Raw genomic sequence first — 9,354 nt, 5'->3', positions numbered from 1 at the left:
GCGCTTTCCCTGCCGCAGCACACCGGGGCGCAGAGTGCACTGGCGCTCGTTCCTGGGGAAAATAAACAGCTACTGACCTTCCTACCCCTGGGCAGTTCAGTCTTTATCTAGAACATTACAGAGCGCCTTCCCTTTTGAAAACTGGCTATTCAAAGCGTATTAAATCCAGCATTTTCTATCCTGTGCCCTTTTGGGAATGTGGTCTCGGTGATGAGTCAGCAGGGCCTTGGGAAAGGTGCTCAGGGGTAGAAACGTTGGGGGTGAGTTGGGCGGGTTTGTGCTTTCCTTTGAGCTCTGCTACCTGTTTGCTTGGCATGACTGACAGTGTAGAGACAATGTAAAATGTTGGCTGTACTCTTGTTTCTCTTTGCATGAAGGCTAAACATACTGCCCTGTTAATTATGTGTTTATGACATACCTGTGCTTCACCCCGCCCCCCTTTCTTTTTTCCTCCTTTTTTCTGGGGTGTTCTTTGGAGATTACAAGAGAGTTTGGTAAAAGTCCTGCTGTACTAAAACTGTTGCTGGGAATTCCATCTACAAAACCCAGTGAGGTTGGCTATGTGAACTTAAACCTGATTCATAAATTTCCCTGAGTTGCTTTGCTGATGCAGGAGAGAAGAGTGCGTGGCCCCATGTACATCTTAGTATCTGGGAGAAATTTCTGAAATTAAACTTTTTGTGGTTTTTTCTCTCCCAGGTTTGTTTGGTTTGCTTTGCTTTGGTTTGTTTTTAGTGGCCCATTTGTTAATTTCTTCCTCTTTAGAACCTTCTACACAATTGCTTCTCCACAGGTGGAGCTGAGTTCCTGATCCGGACCGAGCTGTGTGGCAGGAGAGCGTGGGACTGGCCCGTACTAGGGGAACCCACCGTGCCCGGCCCAGGACCATCCCCGCGGTCCCAGCACGGCCCGTGCTTGGGAATGCGGCCAAAAGGCGGCCGGGGCTGCAGGGCTGCGCTCACTGCAGGACTGCGCTCACGGCAGGGCTGCTCTCACTGCAGGGCTGCGCTCACGGCAGAGATGCTCTCACTGCAGAGCTACTCTCACTGCAGGGTTGCTGTCACTGCAGGGATGCTCTCACTGCAGGGTTGCTCTCACTGCAGGGACGCTCTCACTGCAGGGCTGCGCTCACTGCAGGGATGCTCTCACTGCAGGGTTGCTCTCTCACTGCAGGGTTGCTCTCTCACTGCAGGGTTGCTCTCACTGCAGGGTTGCTCCCGCTGCAGGGTTGCTCCCACTGCAGGGACGCTCTCACTGCAGGGTTGCTCTCTCACTGCAGGGCTGCTGCGCGGCGGCGGCTGCAGAGGGCGGTGGATGCACAGTCAAGGCACGGGCTTGCTGCATGAGCCTCGTTAGACCGGCCTGGGTGGCCAGGTGGGGCAGGAGACGGTGTCCTGTCACCCCTACTGCCACACTCCAGTGAGGACCGCCCACACCGTGGGCAGAGGACAGGGAGCTGGCTTACTTTTGCTTCTCTGTTGCCAAAAATAATAAGTATATCTTTTTATTAAGTGATATTCCTCCAGCTTCACGTGGGGCAGCAGCCCCCACTTGCTGCCAGTCCTGTTGACTGTCATGGGCAGCTCTACCGGCCCTAGCGTCTCAGCAGCCTTGGACCTGAATGTGAAATAGTTCATGAATTCCCTGCTCAGGCCTTTCTTGGGCGCTGTACATTCAGAGATTCCATTTCTGATCCAGGCCAGTGTCTTTGACCTGACTTTTTAAAACAGGCTATTTCTCTTGACAAAGAGAGGAGTCTTTAGAGTATGTAAGCAGCTGAATATAGCTCCAGTTGTAATCATTTAAAGGCAGAAGACCTGTAGCATCATCTAGTCTGGCCAGCACATGCCATTAAATATTACCTTGTTTCTCTGAATAGAGGGCAGTGACTTGCATTTACAGGACACGTTTCAAGGGGCATTTTGTCTTACCTTCAAGGTGTCATAAAACAGAAAGTCCACAGCTTTCAGTGATTAATCTTTCTTGTTTCTTAGGTGTTGTTAGATATATCTGATGACTAATTTTGAGGGAGTAATTTCCCAGAGTAGCTGAAAAGCTTGCTCTATCATATTTTGCAAAGGTTTGCAATTCTGCCCTCGTATTTTTGACAGATTAGTTATCTTTGTGGCTTCAGCATTGGAAATGTTATTTGTCAGTGAATTGCATTTATTGACAGGTATAATCTAAACTGGAAACAACAAATCCCAAACACTGGTATGTGAATTATTGAAAAAATGCAGAACAAATTCACTTTGCTGAGTTTACAGAAAGTAAAACTATTTTACCATAACTTCTGAGATTTCTACTTTGGAAACTGTTGCCTCTTCAGTTTAGAAACATTTGCTATCTCTAACTTAGAGATATTGGCTATCTCACTTCCATCGGGAAGTACAAAGGGTATTTGCCAGGTAGTCGGCCTCTTTTGTTTGGTGTTCTCCGTGGATGCCAGGGAATAGATAGAGACACGTTAGCTCTTCCCTGTCTTTTAAAATTCCTTAAAAAGAAAAAAAGGAGGAGAAGGAGGAGGGAGGATTAGTCAAATTCAAACAAATTTTACGGCATGAGTCATCATGCTAGAGTTGTTTAAACAGCAACTTGCTTTATAAGTCAGGATTTAGGGACTGGGCTTTTCTTAGGAAGTTACTTGGAAATAAACTGGAGCCTATTTTAAACTGGATTTGAAGCTGGTATAAAAGAGATGGGATCCGTTCAGGGAAAAGGAAATAGAATTATCAACAGGACTTTTTTTAAAATCTGAGCTAAATGGCACAGTGCTATAATGAAACCACTGCAAGCAATGTCTGGTTCCTAATGTAGCTAGTTAACCTGTCATTTCTAATTTTTAGTGGGGACTCAGAATTGTATCACCTTAATCTTTTAGTTCTAAGATTAGAGAAGCTAAGGAAAAGTATGGTCTTTTAAAATACTTTGTGTTGCAATTTGACAAGCATTAAATTTTTGGGTTAATGGACAAGATTTTCAGCAGATTCCTGTACTTACAGGAAATGTTGAGTGTCATGAGATATGCATAATAGGAAACAATGTGCAATAGCAATTCTGTTTGATACTGTGGTGAATAGCCTTTGCAACTTGGAGTGAGGTAACCTTTGCATATGTCTGCTGTATCCTTCTCCTTTGTCACTGGATTCCTTGGGTATTTGATAAAACTGCTTCTCTTCTATCATATTTTAAACACAATTATGAGCATAATTCAAGTCTTGGAGATTGTCAGCTATAAAGGTCCCAGCTAAATCCTTTATTCTTTGCAAAGATTAGAACTAGGTAACACCTATAAAGTATAAACATATGAAATTCCCACTGATTTTACAACAAATTCAGTTTGTGCATTTTAGAGAGGAATTTATGTCAGAGTTCCATATGCTCATCCTCGCAATATCACTGTGGGTTTTTTTCTCTTATTAAAGAGGAAGAGGAAGGTGAAACAGCCATCTTTATCATGATGTGCTTCAACCAACATTGCCTTAATAAACCTTTGTCAAGAGACATCCAAGGCTCAGCAGTTTGAAGTCCAGGTTGCACAGAGAGCTTCAGTTTTGACCACAGCTGTGCAGTTTACAGTCCTCTACTTGTTTTCACCCATATCTGCTGGGAGTCAGTAACTTGAGTCCTACTGAAAATATTTTGTGGACATCTCTGATGTCTTTTTTTTATTATGAGATAGCTTTTTAAAATGAAGTATTAACAAGTAACAAGTCCGTTTGAAATCTCAGTTTATAAATGTTAGATTTATGCTAAATGGATCTGATGGAATTTTAAAAATTGGATATGAATGGACTACAAGCATTTTACAAGATTTTTTGAAGCTATGGGAGCAAAGAAAGATTTTATGTCATTTGGGGAGGGTGTTTAATAATAAAACTGAATGTACTTTGCAAGGATAAATTGTGACGAACAGCCTTATTCATATTGGTCACATTGGAAAACCCTGAGCAGCTTAGACTATTCAAAACCATATTTCATACAGGTCCAGTGCCCTGACTCTGCACACCAGCATCCTACAGCACATACACTGGTTATAACAGGATGAAGGACTAAATCTCCATTTTGATGTTTTGTTGTGGCCTTTAACCACTTTGTGACAGTGCATGTGTATTTTAATACATAGTGTTTGGAATCTGACACTACTTCTTCTTTCTCTCTGAAAGAATTCCTCATTCTTTATTACTGCTTCCTACTGGGAAAGACACTGCCTTGTGTTGCCAAGGGGAATGGCAGTAAACACAGAGTGCAGTGTTGAGAAAAAGCAAAGGCTTCCATTTAGGTTACTGTTCTTGAGGGTCCATTGGGACCAACTAATGGATCTTGTTTGTGCTCCTCAGTTAATGAACAAGTCATATCAATTGACACAGTTTTATAGTCCTGAATATTTTTTCCTATGTGTCTGGAATAGGAATATTATGATGGAAAAACTAAATGCTGTAGAAAAAAGCCAGCACAGATCTAACAAAGAAATAGGGTCACTCGCTAGCAGATGGTGAGATAGGTGGGAAGCATGTTTCACTGCAGCCACATGGGTGGGGATGTTATTTGGGAGATGAGGAGGAGTAGGATTGACAAGGGAGGTTAGAGCAATAGTTCTTTAAACAGGGAGGAGGAGACTCCAGACAACTTGTCTCCAGTCCCAGCAGACTAGCCTGAAGGCCAAATTCACTGGTCCTTAGGTGACTAGTTATCATAATCAAGTTCAGAAGACTGCCGTGTTGAGATCTGCTGTATTTCTATACTATCATGTGGTGTGCTTGGATTCTGTCAGCCAAGAAAAAGATAGTCCTTTTCCTAAAACATCTGCAGTTCAGAGGTCTGATGCTGTCATGTCTGAGAGTCCAGCAGTGCTTCTGGAGCTGATCAGTCACAGGACAGATCTGCAGTTACATAAACAGCAGGGTGAGGACGATGACAAAGGAAAGGAGACAGGGAAGGACATGGCACAGAGCACAGGGAAAAGGATTACCATAAAATAAGATAGCCCGTGAGCCTGACTGTACTGGGCATGAAATACTATGACATTTAAAGGAATTATCTTTATCTCAGTGGTGCTGCAGCAAGCGAGGGCTCCCAGACTGAATGGTGCTCAGTAACCCTCTGGAGGCCCAGGCTGGGTTTCTGGAGGATATTTTATCCACAGATTTTTTATGTTTCCTGAGGCAGGATTTTACTGACCACAGGTTTCCTACTGCATGGCTGTGTGGCTTTTCTACTACTTTTCTTTCTACTGTGTGTTCAAGGATCAAGGATACTGATAATCTATTCATTAGGCTTATTGAACAGGGAAATCCTACGCCAGCCCATTCCTGCACTGGTGCAGACTCTGCTCTGCTGATTTGTCCTTCCCTGTGGTCATCCTAACCCTTTACAGACTCAGGCTCAGCCTGTCCAAACTGCAGATCAGTGTTATGTGTGGCTGTGGGAGGCAGGTCTATCCCAGAACACAGAGTTTTCCTCCACCAGAGCAGGAGACATTCTATTGCATGAGGCTGGGGGCACTGATCACCACTTTCCTAGCTATCCTACATCCATCTTCTAAAACTTTCTTCCTGCTGCCCAGAAAAAATGAACAGTGTTGGGTACTGCTGGGCTACCACTTCATAAAATACACAATTTTTACAAATACTTTACCTTTGGTATTATCTAGGGTTTTACTTCCTTTAAAATTTAAGGCGGCTTTCTCTTTGACAGGGTTGACAATTTATTTCTAGATTGCCACAGGACTCAAAACCTCACCAGTAGGCAGCATCCAGTACAAGTAAGGAACTTTTCAGGTTTCACAGCAGATTACCATTACAACACAGAAATGAGATTTTGGAGCTGGATAGATAATTCCATGAGAATGCAAGCTCAGTGAGGGTCAAAAAGAGAAAGCAAATGTTAGCTGTTAGGAAAGCACTGGGAAAAAAACCTGCACATTGCCTTCATAATAGTTAAAACCTTATTATTCCTCTACATCTTAAATTCTGAGAGTCACTCTATCTTCTTTTTTTTCACAAAGGATACAGGATAACCAGAAAAAGCTCTGGAAAAGACAATGTGAATGAGGAAGGCATGGAGCAGCTAGCATGAATAAGATGGGATTCTTCAGTCTGTAAATGAGGTGGCTGAAGGCAGAGAGAGAAGGGGTTTTATGAAAAAATGGTCAGTGTGAACTGCTGGAGTCAGTGAAGGTCACTCCACATTCTTGGGTGGGCAGCAGCAAGCACCAAATGATTTTAGCAAGTTACGTGTTCAGAACACAGAAAACAAAATGCTGTTTAATGTGACAAGTCCTAGTGAAAGGATGCTCTGGAAGCTAAAATTTTACATACATTCAGACAAACACAGAATAAATTCACTAAACAGAAACTCTGGGCTGAAAATGACCGAGGTCTTCATCATAATTTTCAAGTACCAGTATGTAATTTACTGAGCTGGTTATAGATTCCTACCTTCCCATAGCAGGTATCCAGTTTTTATCACTGGTGAAGAGTTAAATATCAGGTGAGCCAGACATCCAGTCTTTTTTTATAATTACCCTGGATTTCAGAGCATTACAATCAGTCACATACATAAACTATTTAAATTATTTCTTATATTTATTTAAATATAAGAAATATTGAAGTGTAATATTATTTCAAGTTATCTGAAACCGGCCTAATGCCTTTTTCATCTTGAAATATATAGATTTTAGTGTGAACTAGAGCAAGACTGGTATGTCCCAAAAGTGCATGGTGTTTTCAGCAATATTTTTTGCCTCCACTTTCAAGCATTCGAAGCAACATTTATTTCTGGTAGGGGAAAACTCTAGAGCAATGCCTTGGATTAACAAAGGTGTTTACTGTTAGGAAAAGCTCAGTGTCGGTGGCAGCTCCCTCAAGAGGCAGTTCTGAATTGTGGAATAAATACTCTTGAAAAGCAAGGATTGTCATAAATTTTGTCTTCTTTTTGCTCAAGGTGCAAATTGTGCCTCCATCCTGCTTATCCTGCTGGCACCCCATGGAACTGGACATGTCTGGACACTGAACTACTTTTCAAAGCAAGTGGGGCTGCTGGAAGTGCTCCTTTCCCTGAGGAACAGGGGACAGCACAACCAGCACTTGTCTGCTCATGTTCCTGGGTGCCCCTGGCCATGAGAGTCCTGCTCATGGTATGAAATCTTTGTGAATGAGAATCCATGTCCCTTTGCTGAATTCCACCGTTTTCCATTTGAACATGAAATCCCTTTGCAATTCTCCCGGGTTGCTTTCTGGCATTTTTATTTCAACGATGTAAGAGCTGCCTGTTACTGCCAAGCCCATAATTAAAGCAGTGTTGACTGGTAAGTAATGGGCTGCAAAAGGTGTATACCAGAAGATAATTAAAGACACATTCCAGATAAGCACGGCATGAGCATCCTTTTTATGAGGTGTTAATGTCCGAAGACCAACTAGTGAAATTGATCTTGACTCCTCCGGGCTGAAAGTTCTGCTCAAACATCAATAGCTTTGTACTGCCCTGGAAAATGTTTGATGTAGGGATTTCTGAAGGGTGTTTGTCCCCGGACTGCCCAGGCAGGCGCCTGGTGGCAGGGCCGTGCTGCACTGGGTGAATCAGCACACCATTCACGCCAGCGCGACTTTGGGGCTGCCGGGCAGCTCCTGACATGAGGGCTGCTCTGGAGGGAGACGACAGAGCTGCTTCCCGTGCCCTGCACAGGATTGGTGCAAACCTGTTTTCGAGAGCCATTTTAAAGGGCACCGAGGCTAGTCCTTGTCTAATAATGATGGTGTTGCTCCTAAATATACTTTACTTACGTATCCTTAATTTCTGTTCTATTCTCAGCATATCCCACCCGTGATTTGGATTCCTCTGTAGATGCACTTGTACCACAAAGGGCATAAAGGAACCCTGGCAGAATGGGTTTCCACATTTGGACTCTAGTAGCAAAAAATCTATCGCAGAATTCCGTGGATTTTTGTGGAAGTCTGTAGACAATCTATGAACCAAAGAGATGCTGTTCTTTTAAAGCGTACTGCTTTGGGTATTCCTGCTTCTTTTCCCACACTTCTCCCATTTCTCTATTTGTGAAATTAATCAAAAGTAGGGGTCAGAATACTATTTTCCATCTGCAGCTGTGGCAGAAATTAGCTCTTATGTTAGGCCAAGTCCATATGCCTTAGCAGAAAAGGAGGGAGAGGCAACGATTGTCATCTTCTTTCCTGGAATCTGACTTAAAAACAAAACTCGCAATCTCTATCGATTAGCATTGCAAAGAAAATCTCTGGAAATGAAGGGTGTAAAGAGGCTGCCTGGCAGAGTTCCTCAAACAATAACTCCGGGAAGTGTGAACTGCTCTCTCTATGCTAGGGGATGTTAACAAAAGCTGTTCTATTTGAGCCGAGCTCGTACTGATGGACAGGCACTGTTAGCAAGCACTGCAAGTCTGTGCAAGCCTCTGCTGGCTCCTTCTTATCTCTTCTGCACTGGCTCTGTCTATAAGGTGTGTATGTGGGTGTTGGAGGAGGTGGTTTCCCTGTTCTTTTGAACTCAATATTGCAGGCTGCCTACAGGGGCAGCTTTGTGTTGTACTTCGTGCCATGAGATGATCTTTTCTGCCATAAAAACTGGAAATCCAGAAAGAAAATTTTGAGCATTTGTTCCAGCATACCCTCTGTCCAGACTGAATGAGTAATCTCTCTCGGTACCCTGCAAACTTCCTTGGTATCCTTGAACCAGTGTAGCATCTATCCCATGGACCGTTGTTGGAATTGCAGAGATGGAAATGTCATGTGCAATTCCACAGTTTATTGAGCCACTTCATATTGAGGCTCCCTGATTATCTTTTTCCCTTTGCCCCTGTATATCCCTGTCCCATGCTGATGCTTGTATTAAGTTCACCAAAAACTAAACTGGCCAAAAAAAAAAGAAAAAGTGATCAGCTTTTTTTGAAGGAGCAGCTGCATGAGCTTTGCTAGCCCAGAGTGCACTGGAGATGGTTTGTGCTCGACTGGATGCAAAGCCCTGTGAGGACTTTATGGCAGCTAGAGGTGAACCTGCATGCCTAGAACAAGAATTCATAGCTGAAGCTGAATTTGCTGTAGTGAACCCTGTCAATAAAACTACACTCCCAAGCTTTATAAGTCTGCTTATTGTATCTGAGCACTCAGATACACATGCACTTCTGCTTGAAGATGTCATTTAGGCATAGTGGTTTCTGAGCCTTTGGACCAAGCTGCTAAAGGAGTCTGGTCTCTGGAGTACCAGACTCACAGGAGCTGACTGCCATCCCTGTGTGCAAGGACATTCATTTTTGTTGTGAAGCACTGTGATGGTGTATGTAATGGTAAAACCCTTTTGCAGCTCAACCCAGAAGTGGCAGCATGG

Source organism: Zonotrichia albicollis, chromosome 7 (genome assembly GCF_047830755.1).
Source record: "Zonotrichia albicollis isolate bZonAlb1 chromosome 7, bZonAlb1.hap1, whole genome shotgun sequence".
Taxonomy (NCBI): domain Eukaryota; kingdom Metazoa; phylum Chordata; class Aves; order Passeriformes; family Passerellidae; genus Zonotrichia; species Zonotrichia albicollis.
Note: the sequence above shows the minus strand (reverse complement) of the source record.